We start from the raw sequence: 21,058 nt of genomic DNA, 5'->3' as shown, positions 1-21,058 counted from the left end.
AGAAGGAGAATCCCCAATTGAGGAAACACAGGGAGGATGTCTTAGCCGGAGTGGCTAGAGACTTTTCTATTTTCGAGATTGATCTACTAAGGTATAAAGGTTGGATTTGCGTTCTGATGGAGTCTGGTATCAGGCGAGAGATTCTAGATGAGTCTCATACCACTCCTTATCCTCTACATCTGGGTACGACGAAGATGTACCAAGACTTGAAGACTCTGTATTGGTGGCCAGAGATGAAGAAGGACGTAGTGGATTATGTGGCCAAGTGTTTAACCTGTCAACAGGTGAAGGTTGAACATCAAAGGCCAGCAAGGTTGCTGTAGCCTTTAGGGATTCCATAGTGGAAGTGGGAGGATATCACCATGGACTTCGTGGTTGGATTGTCGAAGACAGTGGGGCAACATGATTCTGTGTGGGTGATTGTGGATAGGTACACGAAATCAGTCCACTTTTTGCCTGTTAGAAAAACTTATATGGTGGAGCAGTATGCAGAGTTGTATGCGAAGGAAATTGTGTGACTTCATGGGGCTTCGAGGTTGATAGTATCCGACAAGGACCCCACCTTTACCTCTAAGTTTTGGAAGGGTCCTTAGAAGGCTATGGGCACGCAGTTGCGATTTACCGCCTATCATCCTCAGACGGATAAACAATCTGAGAAGACAATTCAAATACTAGAGGATATGTTACAGGCCTAAGTGTTGGACTTTGGGGGATCTTGGAGTATGTATCTCCCTTTGATTGAGTTTTCTTCTGATTACAACTATTAGGCGACTATCAAAGTGGCTCTATATGAAATGTTGTATGGGAGGAAGTGTAGATCGCCCATTCATTGAAATGAGACGGGTGAGAGGAGATATTTAGGACCTGGGGCCATTTAAAAGACTAACAAGGCAATTGAGAAGATTAGAGCTTGGATGCTCGCCCTCCAGAGTTGAAAGAAGAGTCACTCAGACTTGAAACGCAGGAGTGTAGAGTTTCAAGTCGGTGATCATGTGTTTCTCTGAGTTTTTCCCTTAAGAGGAGTGAAACGATTTGGAGTGAAAGGCAAGTTAAGTCCTAGATTTGTTGGCCCCTTTGAGATTTTGGAATGGGTTGGAGAGGCAGCTTAAAGATTGGTTGTGCCTCCAGCTTTATCAAGGGTTCACAACGTATTCCATGTTTCTATGCTCCAGAAGTACGTATCAGATCCTACACATGTGTTGAGCTATAAAAACATGGAGTTGGATCAAGATTTGTCTTATAAGGAGAGACAGGTTCAGATCCTAGATCAGAAAGATAAAGTCTTGCATAACAGGACCATTGCCTTAGTGAAAGTTCTGTGGAGAAACAACAAAGTGGAAGAGGCAACTTGGGAGCTTGAGTCTGATATGCGGGATCGAAATCCTGAGTTATTCACGTAAATTTCGAGGAAGAAATTTCTGTAAGGAAGAGATAGTTGTAACATCATGAATTCACTAATAAGGCTTAGTGCATAGATTAGTGTGTTGGGAAGGCAATACTTTAATTATGTTATTACGTGGTTAATTGTGAGATATGTGTATCAGTATGTGATTACGTGGATTAAATGATTATATGACTGGAAACGCATGTTTAGGTGAACTAAATATGCATGTGGGCCCGTTCTTATTAATAAGGGCATATTTGTAATTTTGGCTTGTTGAGGGCATAAATGCGATTATGTGTGTGTGTGTTGTGGATATAAATCTGTGATGTGTGGTTCGAGACGGTCCTAGGGAGCGGATTAGCGGAATAGTCACAACGGGGTCTAATACCCGGCTCGGGGTGGGCCTAGGGTTATTTTGGGAAACTTAGCGTATATTTAGGATTTATCAAGTAATTATTTGGTGATTAATTGGGTATGTCGGTATTAATTAGGGATTTACAGGACTACTAGAATAATTAGCAGGGTTGGTGCAAATGACGAGATTTCCCTTGGAGGCATTAAGTGGCTAAGGGGAAATCTAAGGGCATTTTGGACATTTTGGGAGCTGAGGATAGACTTAGACTAGGCATAGAACTCTGTAACTAGCCAGAAAACAAAACACACTCTCTCAGCCTTATCTCTCTCTCTCTCTCTCTCTCTCTTTAGCTAAGGGGATTTTGCTGAAATTTAAGGAGGAACGCCTGGGTCTAAGGGGACTTGAAGCTTGAAGTGTCTGGGGTTCAATTTTATTTTTCTGTTGAGTTTCTGCTGTTATCCAAAGGCTTACATGAGGTTTAAACTCTAGACTTGTATTGAGCTTTTGATGGGGTTATGGGATAATTTATGAGGTGTTTATACTGATTAGGTTGCTTTGATATAAACTCTGGCTGAATTCTAGGTTTAAGGTTTGATTTAGGTGGATTTATGAGAGTTTGGCTGGTAGAAATGCTTGGAGAATTTCTGGGTTTTGGGCTCGAGCCGCGGCCATGTTCTTCAGGTGTCGCGCCCAGTGTGTGCGAGGAGGTTGGGAGTTTTTGAAATTTTCCCAAGCGCCGCGGCGCAAGTAGGGCGCATCGGGCGGGCCGCAGCTCAAATTAAGGGAAATGGCCAATTTAGGTTTTTAAGCTCGGGAACCAAAATTTAAGGGCTCGGGAAGGGTTCTACTACTCAGTTTAGTAGATTTCAAGGTCCCGGAGGCTAGAATATAATTCTAAAGTTCTTATTTGGTTTAGGGATTGATGGATTATTATTATTATTACGGTTTGACTAGGTTTTACTGCCAAGGCTCGGGTTTAGGGGATCGTGCTCGGGATCGCACTAGTTAGTCAACTCCGGACACAGGTAAGAAAACTATTTGTGCCCATAGAGAAAGGCATGGCCTGATTATTTGTATATATTGTTATGTGTGAATATTTGTAGTTGTTATGCTATGTTTGCATGGTTATGATTGATCGATGAAGGCATGGATCAGCGAAGGCCGAGGACGATGATAAGCATGCTGAATGCAGGCCGAATGGCAACAAGCATGCTGAATTCAGGCCGCCATGGCATGGCCATCTAGGGTGTTGTGCTCACCCGTTCGGTGAAGACCATAAACCCAATGCTTGGAAATGAACCTAGGTCGACATAGGCTTTTATGTGAATAGCTTGGTATCTTTTTAAAGTTGTGTTTTTACTGGATTGAGTTTTCATATGCTATGTGTGGAGTTTTCTTGCTCGACCTTGGCTTACTGGTGCTCTATGGTGTAGGTAAGGGCAAAGGAAAGGCTGACCAAGCATGAGTTAGAGGGCATGGAGCAACACGTACATGTTCATCCTACCTGGCTACCACGGTCGGGGTTGTTTGAGGGACATTATTATAAACACTTCACTTTGTCGCTTAGGACGACTATAAAGTAAATTTTGAATTGTAAATATATTTTGCAGCAGTATTTTGGGATCCCAGTGGATCACTTTTATAACTTTAATCGATGTACAAACCTTTTATACTTAATTTTCTTTAACTGAGTCTTTATTATGATTTAATCACACTTTTCAGTCTAAAACCTCGATTAGCGAGTTAATGACACATTTTAAAATCACATGGTAACGGCTCTAGGGTAGTAGGGCTATACAGTTTTCGTGGGGTGATTTTGGCTCTAACCATAAAGTGCATTGAAAAAAAATGGGAATCTCTTTGTACATCAAAATTTGTTGGTGGACTTGGTTTTTGCTCCCTAACACACTTTAATCAAGCCATGCTTGCTAAACAAGCTTGTCACATTTTATCCAATTCAAATTCCATGTTATCAAGGCTTCTTAAAGCTCGTTATTTTCCAACAATGGTTTCTTAGTAGCAAAAATTGGTCATTACGAATCTTTTACATGGAGAAGTCTTATTTGGGGGAGGGAACTTCTAAAGAGGGGACTAGCTTGGAAGATAGGGAATAGGGAAACTATTTGCATCTTCAAGATTGTTGGATTCCTAATATTAGGCATATTTCTTATTGTTCAGTGCAGGATCCTCCTTCCGATAAAGTTTCTTTTTTCATTACTCCTAATGGCACATGGGTCATTGATAAATTAAGGAGTTATTTCCCATCTCATATTGTTCATTCGATATAATCTGTTCCTATTAATAACAATAGGAATGGTGCTTTGATTTGGGGATTACATTCTTCCAGGAATCTATATAGTTAAGTCGGGGTACCATTTGACATCGTCTTCTATTTTTCTTCCCTCATCTTCTAGTCCTTTTTGTCTGAAAAAATGGTGGACCTTTCTGTGGCATCTCAAAATTCCCCAGAAAATTAAGCACTTTGTTTGGAGAGTTTTTCATCACATTATTCCTACTGCCTGGAATTTATTCTCCAAATACACTTTACCCTCTCCAATCTATATGCTCTGCCGGGGGTACTCTGCAATCAGTAACTCGTGCACTTTTACATTGTTCTAGGGCTCTTAAAATTTGGAAAACTTCATAATTTTATCCCTTCATTATTGCTAATAAAAATTCTCATATTTTTAATACTATATCGCTGGCTTGGCAAACTTATGATATTTTCACTATGCAGTGGTTTCTTGGTCTTTTATGGGCTATCTAGAATTGCGAGAACTCTATACTTTTTGGTAAAACTCATAAGTTTCTATTGCAGGATGTTGCTGCTTCAATTGATGTTTAAGAGTTTGCATGATTATACATAAGTTATTAAAGTTGGTACTCAATGGCTGCGAAAGCTCTCTAGACAAAATATTGAATGGACTCCACTTGTTAATCAGTTAAAGCTAAACTTGGATGCATATGTTTCTTCATCTGTGCAAAAAAATGGGAATTGGAGCTGTTGTAAGAAATCATGAAGGTCAAGTTGTAGATGGGTTATTATTGCCTTTTCTTGACAATCTTCCAGTTCAATTAATGGAGGCAAAAGCTCTTTTGTTGGCCATGAATTGGTGTTGCAATATCTCCTTGCCAATCACTATTTTTTAATATGAATGTTAAGTTATAATCCAAAAACTTAACTCTAAGACTCAGGATCATTCATCTCTCTCAAATGTTATTTATGATATCAAACATTTACTTTCTTCCTTCCCTCGAGCTGTTGTATCACATGTTGTTAGAGAAGCTAATACTTTAGCTCATGCTCTTTCTTAAGTAGCTTTAGGGTTAGAAAGTAACTTGGTATAGAATGGATCCATTATATCCTATGCAACCTCAAATCCACTTGTATTGAATGCTTTATCTTAAAGGATTTCTTATTTTTCAAAAAAAAAAAAAGAATAAGTGTGTAATACAGTAAAATCTCCATAAAGTGTTACTCTATATTGGAATAACTTCCATATAGTCATAAAAAAATTTAGCCCCAACTTGAGACCATAAATAGGGATAAATTACACATTGTAATAAGTTATAATATTTTTTTATCCCACTTTTAGAAAATATACCTCCATATAGTAATAATTGTCTTAATATTAAATATATCTTTATATATGCTATCTTATACATATTAAAAATTCATGGTAAAATTAATTATCAATTTAAACTTCTAAAATAATTTTATATATTTCCAACATTATATATTGTTTACCGAGATTTTCGAAAACTATATTAATAAAAAGTAAGCGAGATTAATGATATGGGATTTAGAAGATATAAACATGATTTTTTACGTGGTTGGGGCGTTAATGAGTCTTAGTCCACGAGACAGTTGTATTAGAGCTTGGAAAGCCTTTAACAATGGAGTTTCTCTCTATGTTTTAGCAGAGTAACTGTATACAAGCTAAAAGATGTCCTTTCTCCAATGTTCTGTCACCTGTAATTATAGGCTCACAGGGGCACTGGGCTTGGGCCGAGCTAACCCGGGCCCAACAAGGATATAAATACCCCTGGATTCTCTATCGGAAGCCCAATACAGAGGATAAAAATATAAAAGACAAAGAACGATCAAAGCCCACTGGGGCAGCCCAAAGCCTATACTTCGCCCGACAAAATGGGGCTTTTGGTCTGGGCATTCCGAGTTTCAAGGCAGATTCAGGGGACAAAATCAGTCAGTGTAGTGGCAGCGCAGGTCTCAACCAGCAGCTTGCAATCCCATGGTGGCCTTTTCCGCAGGTGAAAAGTGGGGACAACTCCCATGCGTCATGGGGCGGCTTCAGGGTCACGGATGCTTTTTCTTGCCAACCCTGAGGACTTGACCTGGGTTCGTTTACCTCTGTCCCTCTTCGTTTACCATTGGCCCGGATCGTTCACACAGGTCCCGGACCGTTTACCAGGCTCCGGGACCATTTGCATTCCTTTCGGCCGTAACCCCAAACAGCTATATGTCTCTGGGATGATCGTCCTGGATCATCCTTCCTGGACACCGTCCGGGTCTGGACCCATACTTGGGTCGTCGCTCCCGGTCATTCCCTGCCAAGCGGGCCTGGGCTGGGCCCAACCCAATTGCCCAGTTAGTGGGCCCAGACCACCGTCTCGGGCCCAAGGCAGGAAATGGGGATAACATTTACCCCCTAAGCCTTTGCCTGGGTTCGTGAGGTGGAGGCTTGCCTTGCTCCCGAATACTCCACAGTTGCCTTCCCAGTTCCTCCTTAGAATCGTGGGTCTGTGGCAAGGGGCAGTGGCGCTGGGTGCACGCAGAACCCGGACCATTTACCAATGTTTGGGTCCATTTACTGAAGTCCCGTTTCGTGACGAGGGATACACGTGTCACCCAGCAACTGCTGCAATGATGGCACTTGACCTCAAAAGGTCACCTAACCACCTCAAGGGTTGCTAGGCCTAGGCTAGTGCGTCAGCATAGATTCTGAAGCGTCCCATCCGTATGGCGGTCCTTCATTAATACTCCTGCGTTGAGGTGGACCATAGGATGGGGCGACCTTTGAAATTCCCCTCTCCTAGGACGCTGGATTGAAATGGAGAGGGTCCAGCACTCGAGTGCTCATTAATGCCCCTGAACGACCTTGGACCGTCCGATGGGGGATTTTCTATCCGCAGGATTAGAGACCAGGATTTGGGTCTCTATAAATACTCCTCAGACATTCATTTGAAACTTTTACACTCTCGAGCCATTCTAAGAACTGAGGATCTGTTTATGTCAGATCTCGCCGACGATATCTTTCACCGCCTGCTCACTCTATACTGTCGCCTTTTTCCAACAGTTCCAGTGTCTGCACCTCTGCCTGTGCGCATGTCCTGGGCCTGTCCTATCGACGAGATGTTGAATCACCTTCATCTGTTCAAGAACGAGATTCTGCCGTCCTTACCGTCGGATAGCCACCATCTTTCACGGCCAGCTATTCATAGTAAGTCTTTCTATCCTTCTTGATAAATACATGAACGTAGGCTATCTATTTGTTCATATGCTTAGGTTGCTAGAACTTGTTTACGCTTAGGAATAGTGCTAGGCAGGCCGCCTGGTCCGGGTTGCTCCGGGTCTAGACACTTCCAGGACAGGCGGTGGAGCCTATTTAGTGGCCCTTTTTTTTCGTTCCCGATCTGGGTCTCGTAGTTCTCTGGTGAACTCGGACTCGATGCGGAGGGGACTCCAAGCAGTCCGTAGGAGGCCCCCTGTACCTTAACTGACTTTCTTAGGTTTTGGTATTGACTGCTTGGTTTCTTTTCTTTTCTCCCAGATTATCAGCCATGACATCGGGTGTCACCCTTCATTCAGAGGAAGAAGTCAACAGGGCCCCCTTCGCCCTCCTCAGGTCCCGGACCCCCAAAGGCAACAGATGAGAGATGGATACGGTGCCGAATTTTTTCTGGAACTACCGGATGATGTACATCCTGGAGAAGCACCTGGGCATAAGTCCACTCCCGAACTCTTCCACAACTGCCTGGCCAGGATTGAGGAGCGGGCGCATACTTCCGTGGAAGGGTTCGGGGCCTGGAGCACTGGCCACATCAGTGCGGGTGCCACACTCCTGCTTCATGACTACTTCGTGCGGTTCCTAACATACGTGGGGATTGCACCCTTCCAGCTTCTACCTCAAGCCTACCAACTGCTTTCAGGATGGCGTGTCTTCTGCTTCACGAAGGAGATCGCGGAGTCGACCCTCGCGGAAATCTTGTACTTCTACAAGATGGAACAGCAGGTCAATGCCAAGGACAAGACCTTGGACGGCTTCTATAGGCTGAAGCCACGGGGTAGCTACCCTGCTCCTACAAGCACCTGGAAGCATCCCCCGGACGTCTGGCATTACTGGTTCATGACATCGGGGTTCCTCGTGGAGAAGAACCCCACGCTGCTACTGGACTTCCAGCGAGTGGGTAAGTTCTTCCCCGACCCTTAGCTGGCTGGTTTTTCTTTTTCTTTTCCTCTTTTTTTTTTCTTTCTCCTCGTGTTACTTCGGGTGGCAGGACCTTTCGCCCAGACTCCTCCCACCCAGTTCACCTTGGACCGGAGGAGGTTTTACTCCGGGCTGAGCACAGAAGACCTGGATGTAGGAGGCTACGTAATATGGACAACCTCCGACTGGTCTGGATGCTCGCGGCCCACCAGACTATCGTTGTCCCGACCCTTCGGGGAATTTAGTGCGAGAAGAATGCCATCATAAGGGAGCAGCTGGCCTTGGAGCACATCGGGGAGGTGGAGGTTGCGGCACGAGAGGACGCGGCCAAGCGGAAGTGGGACTTGGCCCTGTCGGAGGCGGCCGCTTCAGAGGAGCTGGAAACCCTCTTCGAGGAGGCTTGCCGAACACGGGTATCCCCGGGGCTAGCGTATCAGGGCGAGGTAACTCACCTTTGTTCTTAACTTATGGTTCCCAAGTTGGGGACTTAGCTAAGGATAGGCTAGCACTTCGAGGCCCCACATTCGGGGCTGGGGGGGAGATGAGACCTTCGTCTCCTGTTCCCATAGGCTCAGAAGTTCTCATGTTTTCGTCCGGGTTCCTTCAGTACGGGAGTCTTTAACCTGGACGACATGGGGGATCAAGTCTACTTTTTCGCGTAAGATGAGTTGAGTCACGCCCGGGGCTTAGATAAGGGTTCGTCCCGGGTCATTCTTACTTTTGACTTCTATTTTCCTGTTTAATCGTACTAACTCTTTTTCATTTGCGGTTGTTGCAAGAGACTCCGACATGTCTAACCCCGTGGACGAGATGAGGAAGCTTCTCGAAGCCCGGGCAGCTAGGGCGGCCAATGTCGCGGCAAAAAAGGCTGCCAAGAAAAAACCAGAGGCGCCACGCCCGAACCCCTCCCACAACAAGGAGACCCCAGGGGCGGACCTTCGACCTGGCGAGGTTGCAATCGCCGCGGTCCCTGTTACGGTCGTGGACCCGGCCGCCGTCCCCGGCCTTGCCCAACCCCCGGTGATCGATCTGGAGCCGGAACCCGCGGTAAGCCAGAGTTCCGGGAAGAGGGCCTTGGACTTGGGCGCGATGGAGGCCGAGACCGGGAACAAGTGGCCCCTGACGAAGCGGGCTGGCTCAGCCGGTGAGTCGCACAGGGAAAGCCACCTCGCCGCGAAGGAGATTCCGGCATTACCGGCCCTCCCCATACATCCGGCATTACTCGAGGAGGGGGAGGTTGTCTTGTGGGATGAGCAGTCCCGACTCATTCCCCAGACCTATGAGAGTGGCCGGGAAAGGAGAGATGAGACGTACAAGGCCCAGACGATTCGTCGTCAGGTTGAGTTCGTTGAGCGCCCGGCAGCTTTCAGCGTCCCCCAACCGATCGTGGATCGGCCAGCCACCGAGACGGGCTTTCGCCCTAAGCTGGGGCAGGACACGTCCCCTTTTGCGGCGGACTTGTTGGACCAGGTGGGGAACACCATGTCCAACCTCCAATTCAAACGGTATGCCACCATCGCCAACCCAGACATGTTGTTCATCTCCTAGGCCCTCCTCCATCAGGCCACCGATGTAGGTCTGCTTCGTGTTTTTTCTTCCCCCTTTTTATTTGTTTGCAAGGATTATTCTAACTTTTCTTTGTTCCAGGACGCTCTGCTGTCCCATCGGAATGCTGACCTGGTGGCCGAGGCGGCCATGAAGATGGCAACGCTCCAGCTGGAGCTGGAGGCGGCCGTGAATCAAAGGGAGGTCGTGGCCAGGGACACGGCCCAAGCTCGGGAGACCTTAAACAAAGCGGTTGCTCAGGCCGATGCAGACTGCGCAGAGTTCGACCGAGTCAAGGCCGAGCTTGAAGAGGTCTTGTCCCGGAAAGAAATCGAGGCTAACGAGAAGGCAGCCCTTTTGGAGGTGGCTGCGGCTCAGTCCGTCCAGGATGGGGAGAAGATCCAAAGCTTGGAGGCCCAGGTCCGTGAGCTGGACGGATCTCTTTGTGAGGAGATGATGGTGCATGAGGAGGCCCGCCGCGGAAAGGAGCGGGCGGACGACTTGATGCACGTCACCTTTGAGGAGGCCATCTACATGGCTTGGCACAAGGATAAAAGCATGAACCTCCTGATCTTTCCCGACTCGGACTCGAAGAGGGCTGAATTCGAGGCCAAGGTGAAGGAAGATGCGGAGCTTCTGAAGGATGAAGCCTAGGCCCGGATCTTCACCTCGCCTCTTTTTTCTTTCTTTTTTATAATTTGGTAATAACTTTTTCGGACGCGTACGCGTCCAAGAAAATTTGTATTGCCTTGTCTGGTTTATGTTATTCCTATTATCCCTTAGAAAATTTTTTTATCACTGTGCATGACTGATTCTGAGGGTTTAGTCCTGGTTCCAACGGCCTGGATTAGACTAATTCTGACTTTAGCTTGTCAAATTGTCTCAATCCTACCTGTCTAATTTTTAACTTCGAAAACCTGATGGCCTACGCGAACGAGGTTCAGATAGTTTACTGCGAAACCTGGTTCCCTTTCTCTACCAGTCACGGACCACGGCCTTGCCCTGGGGCATACCAGATGCATTATACCCCCGGACATCGTTCGTCCGGGGCGGGACGAGCCTAAGGCTTGGTCCTCTTTCTATTTATACCCCCGGACATTGTTCGTCCGGAGCAGGACCAGCCTGAGGCTTGGTCCTCTTAATTTATACCCCCGGACATCGTTCGTCCAGGGTGGGACCAGCCTGAGGCTTAGTCCTCTTTTAATTTATTCCCTCGGACATCGTTCGTCCAGGGTGGGACCAGCCTGAGGCTTAGTCCTCTTTTAATTTCTACCCCCGGACATCGTTCATCCGGGGCGGGACCAGCCTGAGGCTTGGTCCACTTTATTTATACCCCCGGACATCGTTCATCTGGGGCGGGACCAGCCTGAGGCTTAGTCCTCTTTTAATTTATACCCCAAGACATCGTTTGTCCGGGACGGGACCAGCCTGAGGCTTGGTCCTCTTTTAATTTATACCCCCGGACATGGTTCGTCTGGGGTGGGACTAGCTGAGGCTTGGTCCTCTATTAATTTATACCCCCAGACATCGTTCGTCCGGGGTGGGACCAGTTGAGGCTTGGTCCTTTTTTAATTTACACCCCTGGACATCGTTCGTCTGGGGCGGGACCAGCCTAGGCTTGGTCCTCTTTTAATTTCTACCCCCTGACATCGTTCGTCCGGGGTGGGACCGGCTGAGGCTTGGTCCTCTTTTAATTTATACCCCCAGACATCGTTCGTCCAGGGTGGGACCAGCTAATGCTTGGTCCTCTTTTAATTTATTCCCCCGAACATCGTTCGTCTGGGATGGCACAAGCTGAGGCTTGGTCCTTTTTAAATTTACACCCCCGGACATCGTTCGTTCGGGGTGGGACCAGCTGAGGCTTGGTCCTATTTTAATTTATACCCCCGGACATCGTTCGTCCGAGGCGGGACCAGCCTAGGCTTGGTCCTCTTTTAATTTCTAACCCCGGACATCGTTCGTTCGGGGTAGGACCTGCCTGAGGCTTGGTCCTTTTTTAATTTACACCCCCGGACATCGTTCGTCCAGGGTGGGACCAGCTTGAAGCTTGGTCCTCTTTTAATTTATACCCCCGGACATCGTTCGTCCGGGGTGGGACCAGCATGAGGCTTGGTCCTTTTTTAATTTATACCCTCGGACATCGTTCGTCCGGAGTGGGACCATCTGAGGCTTGGTCCTCTTTTAATTTATACCCTCGGACATCGTTCGTTTGGGGTGGGACTAGCCTGAGGCTTTGTCCTCTTTTAATTTATACCCGCGGACATCATTCGTCCGGGGTGGGACCAGTTGAGGCTTGGTCCTTTTTTAATTTACACCCCTAGACATCGTTCGTCTGGGGCGGGACCAGCCTAGGCTTGGTCCTCTTTTAATTTCTACCCCCTGACATCGTTCGTCCGGGGTGGGACCAGCTGAGGCTTGGTCCTATTTTAATTTATACCCCCAGACAACGTTCGTCCAGGGTGGGACCAGCTAATGCTTGGTCCTCTTTTAATTTATTCCCCCAAACATCGTTCATCCGGGATGGGACCAGCTGAGGCTTGGTCCTTTTTTAATTTACACCCCTCGACATCGTTCGTTCGGGGTGGGACCAGCTGAGGCTTGGTCCTCTTTTAATTTATACCCCTGGATATCGTTCATCCGAGGCGGGACCAGCCTAGGCTTGGTCCTCTTTTAATTTCTAACCCCGGACATCATTCGTTCGGGGTAGGACCAGCCTGAGGCTTGGTCCTTTTTTAATTTACACCCCTGGGCATCGTTCGTCCAGGGTGGGACCAGCTTGAGGCTTGGTCCTCTTTTAATTTATACCCCCGGACATCATTCGTCCGGGGTGGGACCAGCATGAGGCTTGGTCCTTTTTTAATTTATACCCTCAGACATCGTTCGTCCGGGGTGGGACCATCTGAGGCTTGGTCCTCTTTTAATTTATACCCTCGGACATCGTTCGTTTAGGGTGGGACTAGCCTGAGGCTTGGTCCTTTTTTAATTTATACCCCCAGACATCGTTCGTCCGGGGTGGGACCAGCTGAGGCTTGGTCCTCTTATAATATATACCCCTGGACATCTGTAACGCCATGGCTACCCCAGAACAGTTACGGTGAACGGTGGACCTGAAATTTGACTCGCTACCCGAATCCTTTTGTCAAAAACGTGCTCTAAGTGTAATTAACAGGTTAAGATATAAAACCAATAAAAAGGAAATGGAGACATTTATTACAAACTGCTCTGCAAAGCTAAACAAAACATTTACAAGTGGTTCTCAGTACAAAATGGTCATTACAGCTTTAAATTTACAATCCCGCCGACCTAAGCGGCAAAAATAGGGTAAACCCCCTAGTTCCTCTGAGAACTCCTTGGCCGTGGTGGACAAGCGGCCGCATATGTACACATCACCACATCAGCTCTCCACTCAAGGCTAGGTGAGCTTTTCTTTCCCTTTACCTGCACCACATAGCACCCATAAGCCAAAGCCCAGCAAGAAAACATAATACTTTTCATAACATTATCAAATGATTATCATTATAATCACACTTAACATAAAGCTTTCGAACAAACGAGTGAACATCACATGATCTTAGCGGGGGAGAGTGGCTACTAGGTAAGCCACTAGCCTCCAAGCGCTTATTTCATTCATCGACCCTCGGGGTCGATCTGGCATTAATGCTCTTTGAGCCATTCAATGCTAATAGTCGATTAGATCTAATCTCTGTTGGCTTGCGTGATCCACGCTATGGCCGTTCTGACTAGTGAGTCAGCGCTAGGTGACCAGTGTCCAGTATCACTGCCGAACCTGACTAATAAGTCACAGCTTCACAGCTGATACTAACACCTTTGCCAATTCTGACTGATGAGTCAGTGCAACGTGACCAGTGCCCAGTACCACTGCCGAACCTGACAAATAAGTCACAACTTCACAGTTGATACTGGCACCTTTGCCAAACCTGACTAATAAGTCAGTACCATGCACAAGTGAGCAACGTATGCCCAACATTCTATATTCAATCCATATCCATATTACACAACCAACATGCCTCATGAATAACCATGCATGTCACACTTGGGGTGCAGTTTTCTTACCTCCGGTTCGAGCAAGAATGAATAAAAGAACAACCCTGAGAACGATCAACCTTTTGGTCCTTTAGTGGTTACCTGGTCACAACCAATTATGGGATTCCATCAATAAAATGAACAATAAAAGGTTCCCAAACCAAAACCTAACCTCCGGGACATCAAACACTACTCAACCGGGTAGTAGGTTCAACCATGAGGCCTTAGGCTTGAATCCCCACGCTAAAAACTCCATTTTGGCCAAAAATGCCTTAAGGGCTGTAGCCCTCCTTGGCCATGCCACGACCTGCCCCTCAAACAGAGGCACCCAAACTCAGCAGCCCCCAAGAGCCGCAGCTCACCCTGACCATGCCGCAGGGCAAGCCCCAGTTCAGCCAAAACCCCTGTTTTTCTTCCCTTGCGTTTTCTCTTGAAACCAACCCTTCAAACCCAATTAAAACACCAACCTAACACCCAATTAAACCTCCAAACATCACCCATAACTCTCCCTCATCATAACCCAAGTAAAACACCACATAAACTCCCCTTGATTCCAACTTTCCACACCAAAATCTAGAGCTGAAATCTTAAAACGAAAACAGAGCTTTCATGGAAACTAGTGGCTAAAAGCTTACCTCAGGTTCAGGTTATGGTGCTCTTCCACAGTGGAACACTCTCCCAAAGTACCAAGGCCTAGCTCCCAAGCTCAAATCCTCAACAAGATCACAAAAATTCACAAGGAAGATGAAGGAAGGAGAAGGTACGGGAAGGAGAAGAAGAAAACTCTGTTTTTGGTTCTGTTTATTCTACAGCCTCCAAGCATCATATATATCCAAACCAAAAGACTAAAATACCCCTAGGTCTTTTAAATCTTCTAAAGCCACTTCAAGGGTAATTTTGGCACATTCCACTAATCCCGTTAATCATAATTAACGCTTCCCAATTCCCACTAATCTCAATATCCTCAAACACCAATAATTCACATCTCGTTACCCTTTAATGCCCGGTAACACTCTAATCATTAAAACACCCCGAGACTCACCCCGAGCCCCGAGCTAAAGCCTGTTATGACCAAACCGATAATTAACATTCCTTGATTGTCTCATGTCAAATGGCTCGAATAAACCCACATCATAATGTAGTCTCAAGATATATCACCAACATGCGTACAAATAATCAATTTACCCTAAACGGGCCAAATTACCTTCACACCCCTATAATTAGAAATATGGACTCACATGCATGCATTTCACATCATATCATAATATAATCAGCGTATACATGCATTTATCAATTAATAACATAATTAAGCAAGTATGGCCCTCCCGGCCTACTGTTCACGCCCATCATTCGTCCGGGGTGGGACCAGCCTGAGGGTTGGTCCTTTTTTAATTTATACCCCCGGACATCGTTGGTCCGGGGTGGGACCAGCCTGAGGCTTGGTCCTCTTTTAATTTATACCCTAGGGCATCATTCGTCCGGGGTGGGACCAGCCTGAGGCTTGGTCTTCTTTCAATTTCTACCCCCAGACATCGTTCGTCCGGGTTGGGACCAGCCTGAGGCTTTGTCCCACGGAGTTTGTATCCCCTGGACCTCATCGGTCCAGGCTGGGGCTAGCCTGAGGCTTGCACCCCACCTGGTATTTGCTCATACCCGGGATACCCCCCACAAGTGAGAGGAGACTGGTCTGGGGTCACTTGAGTAAAATTTTCATTGATTGATAACATTTTTTATGGCGTTTTGCACACGCCATTTTATTATTCAAGGGATCGCTCTGAGGTGTACATTATTTACAACAAAAATACAAAATATGAACACGTTCTCGTGACTACTGATAGTATTTACGAAGATGTTCCGCGTTCCAGGCTCTTGGGACTTCCGAGCCATCGAGCCGCTTTAAGCGGTACGTCCCGGGGCACACTTCGTGTTGGATCCTGTACGGCCCTTCCCAATTCGGGCCCAAAACCCCTACTCCCGGATCTTGGGTAGCAAGGAGGACTAAGTTGCCGGTTCCAAACCTTCAGCTTTTTACTTTTGAGTTGAATGTTGTGCGATCTTGCCTTGGTACATCTTCAGCTGCACTTGCGACTCCTCCCGGATCTCCTCGATGAGATCTAGTGATTCCTGGAGTAAAGCATGGTTCTGGGCGGGATCATACGTGTCTCTTCGGTGAGACGGGATGGTCGTTTCGATGGGGATGACGGCTTCGCATCCATACACCATAGAGTAAGGAGTGTGTCCGATGGATGTCCTCTCGGTGGTCCGATAAGCCCATAACACCCATGGTAGCTCTTCGAGCCATTTGCTCTTGCAGTCTTGGAGTTTTTTCTTTAGCGTCCCTTTCAAGATTTTGTTGACAGCTTCCGCCTGCCCGTTTGCTTGGGGCCTGGCGACCGCGAAGAAGTTTTTGACTATGCCATGTCTCTCACAAAAATCTGTAAAGTGGACGCTGTCGAACTGCTTCCCATTATCGGATACAATTTTGTATGGGAGGTCGTATTGACACACTATTGTTGATGACAAAATCCAGGGCCTTCTTCGAAGTGATCGTGTTCATGGGCTCCGCCTCAACCCACTTGGTATAGTAGTCGACGGCCACGATGGCGTATTTCACTCCTCCTTTCCCGATCGGGAGCGACCCTACCAGATCGATCCCCCACACCGCGAAAGGCTAGGGGCTAGTCATTAAAGTTATCTCTGTCGGCGGGGCCCACGAGACCTTCACGTATCTTTGGCATGGCTCGCACTTGCGGAGGTAGTCAATAGAGTCTTTCTTCATGGTCGGCCAGAAATATCCTTGGCGCAGGATCTTTTTGGACAGACTGGGTCCGGCTGTATGATCTCCGCAGAAGCCTTCGTGCACTTCGTGCATGATGGTGCTTAGTTCTATCCTAGACATGCACCTGAGGTAAGGCATGGACAACCCTTGGTGATAGAGCTTTCCGAACATCATGACATATCTGTGGACCTGGTACTGAAGCTTCCTGGCCGCGGCCCTGTTTGCTGGCACCTCACCAGTTGTCAGATAGCGGATAAGAGGTCCCATCCAAGATGTGGAGTGGTCAATGGTGTTCACTGCGGAGGCTCGGATGCTTGGGATGGGGAGATGGTTAACGGGACCAGCCCGACCAGCTCTGCTTCGGCGTCGGTGGCCAGCTTTGCTAGTGTGTCTGCGAACACATTTTGCTCTCTGGGGATCTGGCGGATGGAGTGTTTTCTAAACGCCTGCAGCATCTCTCTCGTCTGAGTCACATAAGCCACCATTCTCTCTCCTTTGGTTTTATATTCCCCCGAGACTTGCCTGACGACCAGCTGGGAATTACTGTAGATCTCTAGGTTCGTGGCCCCTACCTCCCGAGCCAGGCGTAACCCGACCAGCATGGCTTCGTGCTCAGCTTCGTTGTTCGATACCTGGAACTGGAAACGCAGGGCATTTTGCAACTGGTGTCCCTGGAGTGATACCAAGATGATCCCGACCCCGGCCCCATTCTCATTCGAGGCTCCGTCCACGAACACCTTCCATACGGGCGCCGCAGGATCGTCCCCCTGGGTGATCCCGGAACACTCCACGATGAAGTCGGCTAGGGCTTGCCCCTTGATGGAGACCCTAGGAATGTAGGCTATATCGAACTGACTTATTTCCATGGCCCACTTTAGGAGTCTTCTCGACGACTTGGGCTTCTGTAACACTTGCCGCAAGGGGTGGTTGGTCAGGACTTTTATGGCGTGGGCCTGGAAGTAAGGCCAGAGTTTTCGAGACGTCATAAGCAGGCAAAAAGTCAGCTTTTTGATTAGCGGATATTGGGGTTAGGCCCAGCCCAGGCCTGCTTCGATCAAGCCAATCGCGGTGAAGGCAGGCTTAAACAAAATGTTGACGGAGCTCTCGTCGTCTACCAGCACCTGGGACACCAGCTTGTTGGCGATCTGCGCGTCTATGACCAGTGGTTCATGGTGCGGGAAATGGACGTTGCGGGCATTGTCCTCCGTGAAGGTGATAGGGAGGTTCATCAGTTTCGGGCGCTGAGCCGAGGCCTGGCCCAAAGCGCACACCTCCTGATCGTGGTCGAGCTGGCTTAGGTAGCGCTTTTGATAATTCCTGGACGGCCCTCCCAGGTGGGGTCTGGTCGAGATGGTGGCCACATGTCCGTCCACGCGAGGGGGTGTTGTCCCGGATGGATAAGGCATTCCAGGGCCGGGTATTTGCGTGACAGGGGCCCCCTGAGGGGTTTGCACCGCCGGACCCTGTGTATACCCTCCCTGAGGCGGATATGCTCTGGGCGCACCCTGGACCGTGGGTTGTCCGGGACCTGCTGACAGGCCCGGGACTTCCACGGACATCCTGACCCACTGGTGGAGATTCCCCAGCTTGATCAGATTCTCGATCTCATCCTTGAGCTGCCGGCACTCTTCGGTCGTGTGGCCCACGTCCTTATGGTAGGCGCACCGTTTGTTGGTATCCCTCGGATTTCTCCCCCCTTTGAACATGGGGCTAGGTTTTCGGTAGTGAACCGCCCTTTCTGTGGCCAGGAAGATGTTCTCCCTGGTGTCCACTAGATTGGTGTATTCTGAATATTAGGGCTTGTAGCCCCTTTTTCCTTTCTTATTCGGCTCAGATCGATTTTGGCCTTTGCCAGATCTCTTCCCCCAGGAGGGGTTTACGCTTGCCTCCATTTCTCCCGCCTGCGACTGCCGGGCCCCGACAGGGGCAATGCTGTGACCTGCTAGCGCGGCTCTAAAGTGGGCGGACTGGACCGGGGCATACCCTGAAGAGGCAGGACCGTACACCGTAGGGGTGTAGGTAACCCCAGGTGTAGCGGCCGATCCCGGGGCAATCGGGGGAGTGATGTAGGACTGCGATGGGAACTGCACCCCGTACCCCGGGAACGCCTGGGCACCGTGCTGTGGCGCCGGAGGCCATCCGAAAGCCTGGATCTGAGCCTCCTCCCAGTTGATAAATCCTTGGGCCCTCCTTATGAATTCTTCCAAGGTATCCGCCTTGCTACGCTGCATGTCATCCCAGAGAGGGGACCCAACCCGGATCCCGGACTGCAATGCCACTAGGCGCTGCCCATCGTCCATCTTAGTCTTGGAGGCTTCTTCAGTGAAACGCTGGATGTAGGCCCTCAGTGTCTCTGCGGGGAGCTGTTTAATATTGGCGAGGGCGCTAATTTTCATATCCATCCTCACGGCGGCTACGAACTGCTTACAAAATGCCGACTGCAGCCCTGACCAGGATTGGATGGATCCCGGCTTAAGTCTCTTCCACCACTCCTCGGCAGACCACCTAGAGTGATCGAAAAACAGAGGCACTTGTCGTCATCACTAACGTGGGCCACGGTCATAAGCCGGTTGTACCGGGACAGATGATCCCTGGGGTCGGTGTTTCTGGTATAGGCAGTGAGGCTCAGTATCTTGAACCCCTTGGGGAGCACAGCGTCCAGGATGTGCCTCACACAGCGCTCTTTGTCCTCTTCATCGGAGTCGGTATCCGCTCCTTCCTGCTTGCGGACCAAACGGTCTGTGACCTTTTTTAAAGCGGTCAGCTGCTCCATGAGCTGCCTGGCCATGCCATCCTCCACGGGGATTCTTTCGTTCCTCCTGTCATTGATGTTGTTCCTAAGGTCACCACCTCGGGGGAGGATCTTTTCCTTATGGGCCCGCTCTTTCCAAGTGTTCAGTCCGTCGCGTAGGTCTATCAAGGATGTGTCGTCCCCTGAACTAAGGGCGTGACGCTCTTCACTACGTGGGTGTTCCCGGCGATTTTTTTTTACCGAGGCACTGGGGTGCAAAGAAATTTCCCGCCCGTCTTGCCCTGGGGCATGCCGGGGCCAAGCATCCTGCTGCCGCATCCCCTGCAGATTGGTCAGGTGGCCCTGTCCTGAGACAGGGCGCACCTTCTCTTTCCTAGGGAGCGGCCTGGAATGGGTCCCGACTTTCATGATGGGGGTGTTTTTCTCTCGGGTCTTTCCCCCGACCTTCTTTTTCTCCCAGTCTGGGTTTCCTGGGACTGGCTCAGGAAATTGTTCTGGGGGAGGGGTCGTCCTCACGTCTTTGGGGGCTCCGGCTCTGGCTTGCGGAGCGGGCTGTTGCACCCCCGGAAGCGGGCCAGCTGGGAGATTGGTCGCCGGACCCTGCGCGGCTATGAATGCCTGGAGGGACTCTTGCATCCGTCGAGACACCTCTACCTGCTCAGCAATCCTGGCCTCCTGGTCCAGGACATGCTGCCTCAGTCTAGTCACCTCCAGGTCCTGCTGGTTGGGATCCACTCCTGGGATCTCAGGATCCGTAGCTTCGTCGTGGTATTCCCCCTCGTTCTCCTCCTCTTCATAATATTCCTCCTCGTTCTCCTCTTCGTACTCTGTTCCACCCTCACAGTCTTGTCACTCGTCAAGGTGAGACGTCTGAGGAGGAGCGTTCTCAGGTGGATTCTGAGGAAGAGGCTGGGAAGGCAGCGGCTCTCCATTGCCTTGTTCTGGGTTAGTAGGGTCGAAAGTGGTGTGTCTTGTATTCACCATTGTAGTAGAGGTTTGACGTTAACGATAGCTTTCTCAGGCTCTCAATGAAAGCACCAAAATGTTTACCGAGATTTTCGGAAACTATATTAATAAAAAGTAAGCGAGATTAATGATATGGGATTTAGAAGATATAAACAAGATTTTTTACGTGGTTGGGGCGTTAAGGAGCCTTAGTCTACGAGACAGTTGTATTAGAGCTTGGAAAGCCTTTAACAATGGAGTTTCTCTCTATGTTTTAGCAGAGTAACTGTATACAAGCCAAAAAGAGGTCATTTCTCCAGTGCTCTGTCACCTGTATTTATAGGCTCATAGGGGCAATGGGCTTGGGCCGGGCTGACCCGGGCCCAACAAGGATATAAATACCCCTGGCTTCTCTATCGGAAGCCCAATACAGAGGATAAAAATATAAAAGACAAAGAACGATCAAAGCCCACTGGGGCAGCCCAAAGCCTATACTTCGCCCGACAAAATGGGGCTTTTGGTCTGGGCATTCCTAGTTTTGAGGCAGATTCAGGGGACAAAATCAGTCAGTGTAGTGGCAGCGCAGGTCTGAACCAGCAGCTTGCAATCCCGAGGTGGCCTTTTCCGCAGGTGAAAAGTGGGGACAACTCCCACACGTCATGGGGCGGCTTCAGGGTCACTGATGCTTTTTCCTGCCAACCCTGAGGACTTGACCCGGGTTCGTTTACCTCTGTCCCTCTTCATTTACCATTGGCCCGGATCATTCACACAAGTCCCAGAACGTTTACCAGGCTCCGGGACCATT

Source organism: Humulus lupulus, chromosome 6, assembly GCF_963169125.1.
Source record: "Humulus lupulus chromosome 6, drHumLupu1.1, whole genome shotgun sequence".
Lineage (NCBI taxonomy): Eukaryota > Viridiplantae > Streptophyta > Magnoliopsida > Rosales > Cannabaceae > Humulus > Humulus lupulus.
This window is presented reverse-complemented; position numbering follows the sequence as displayed.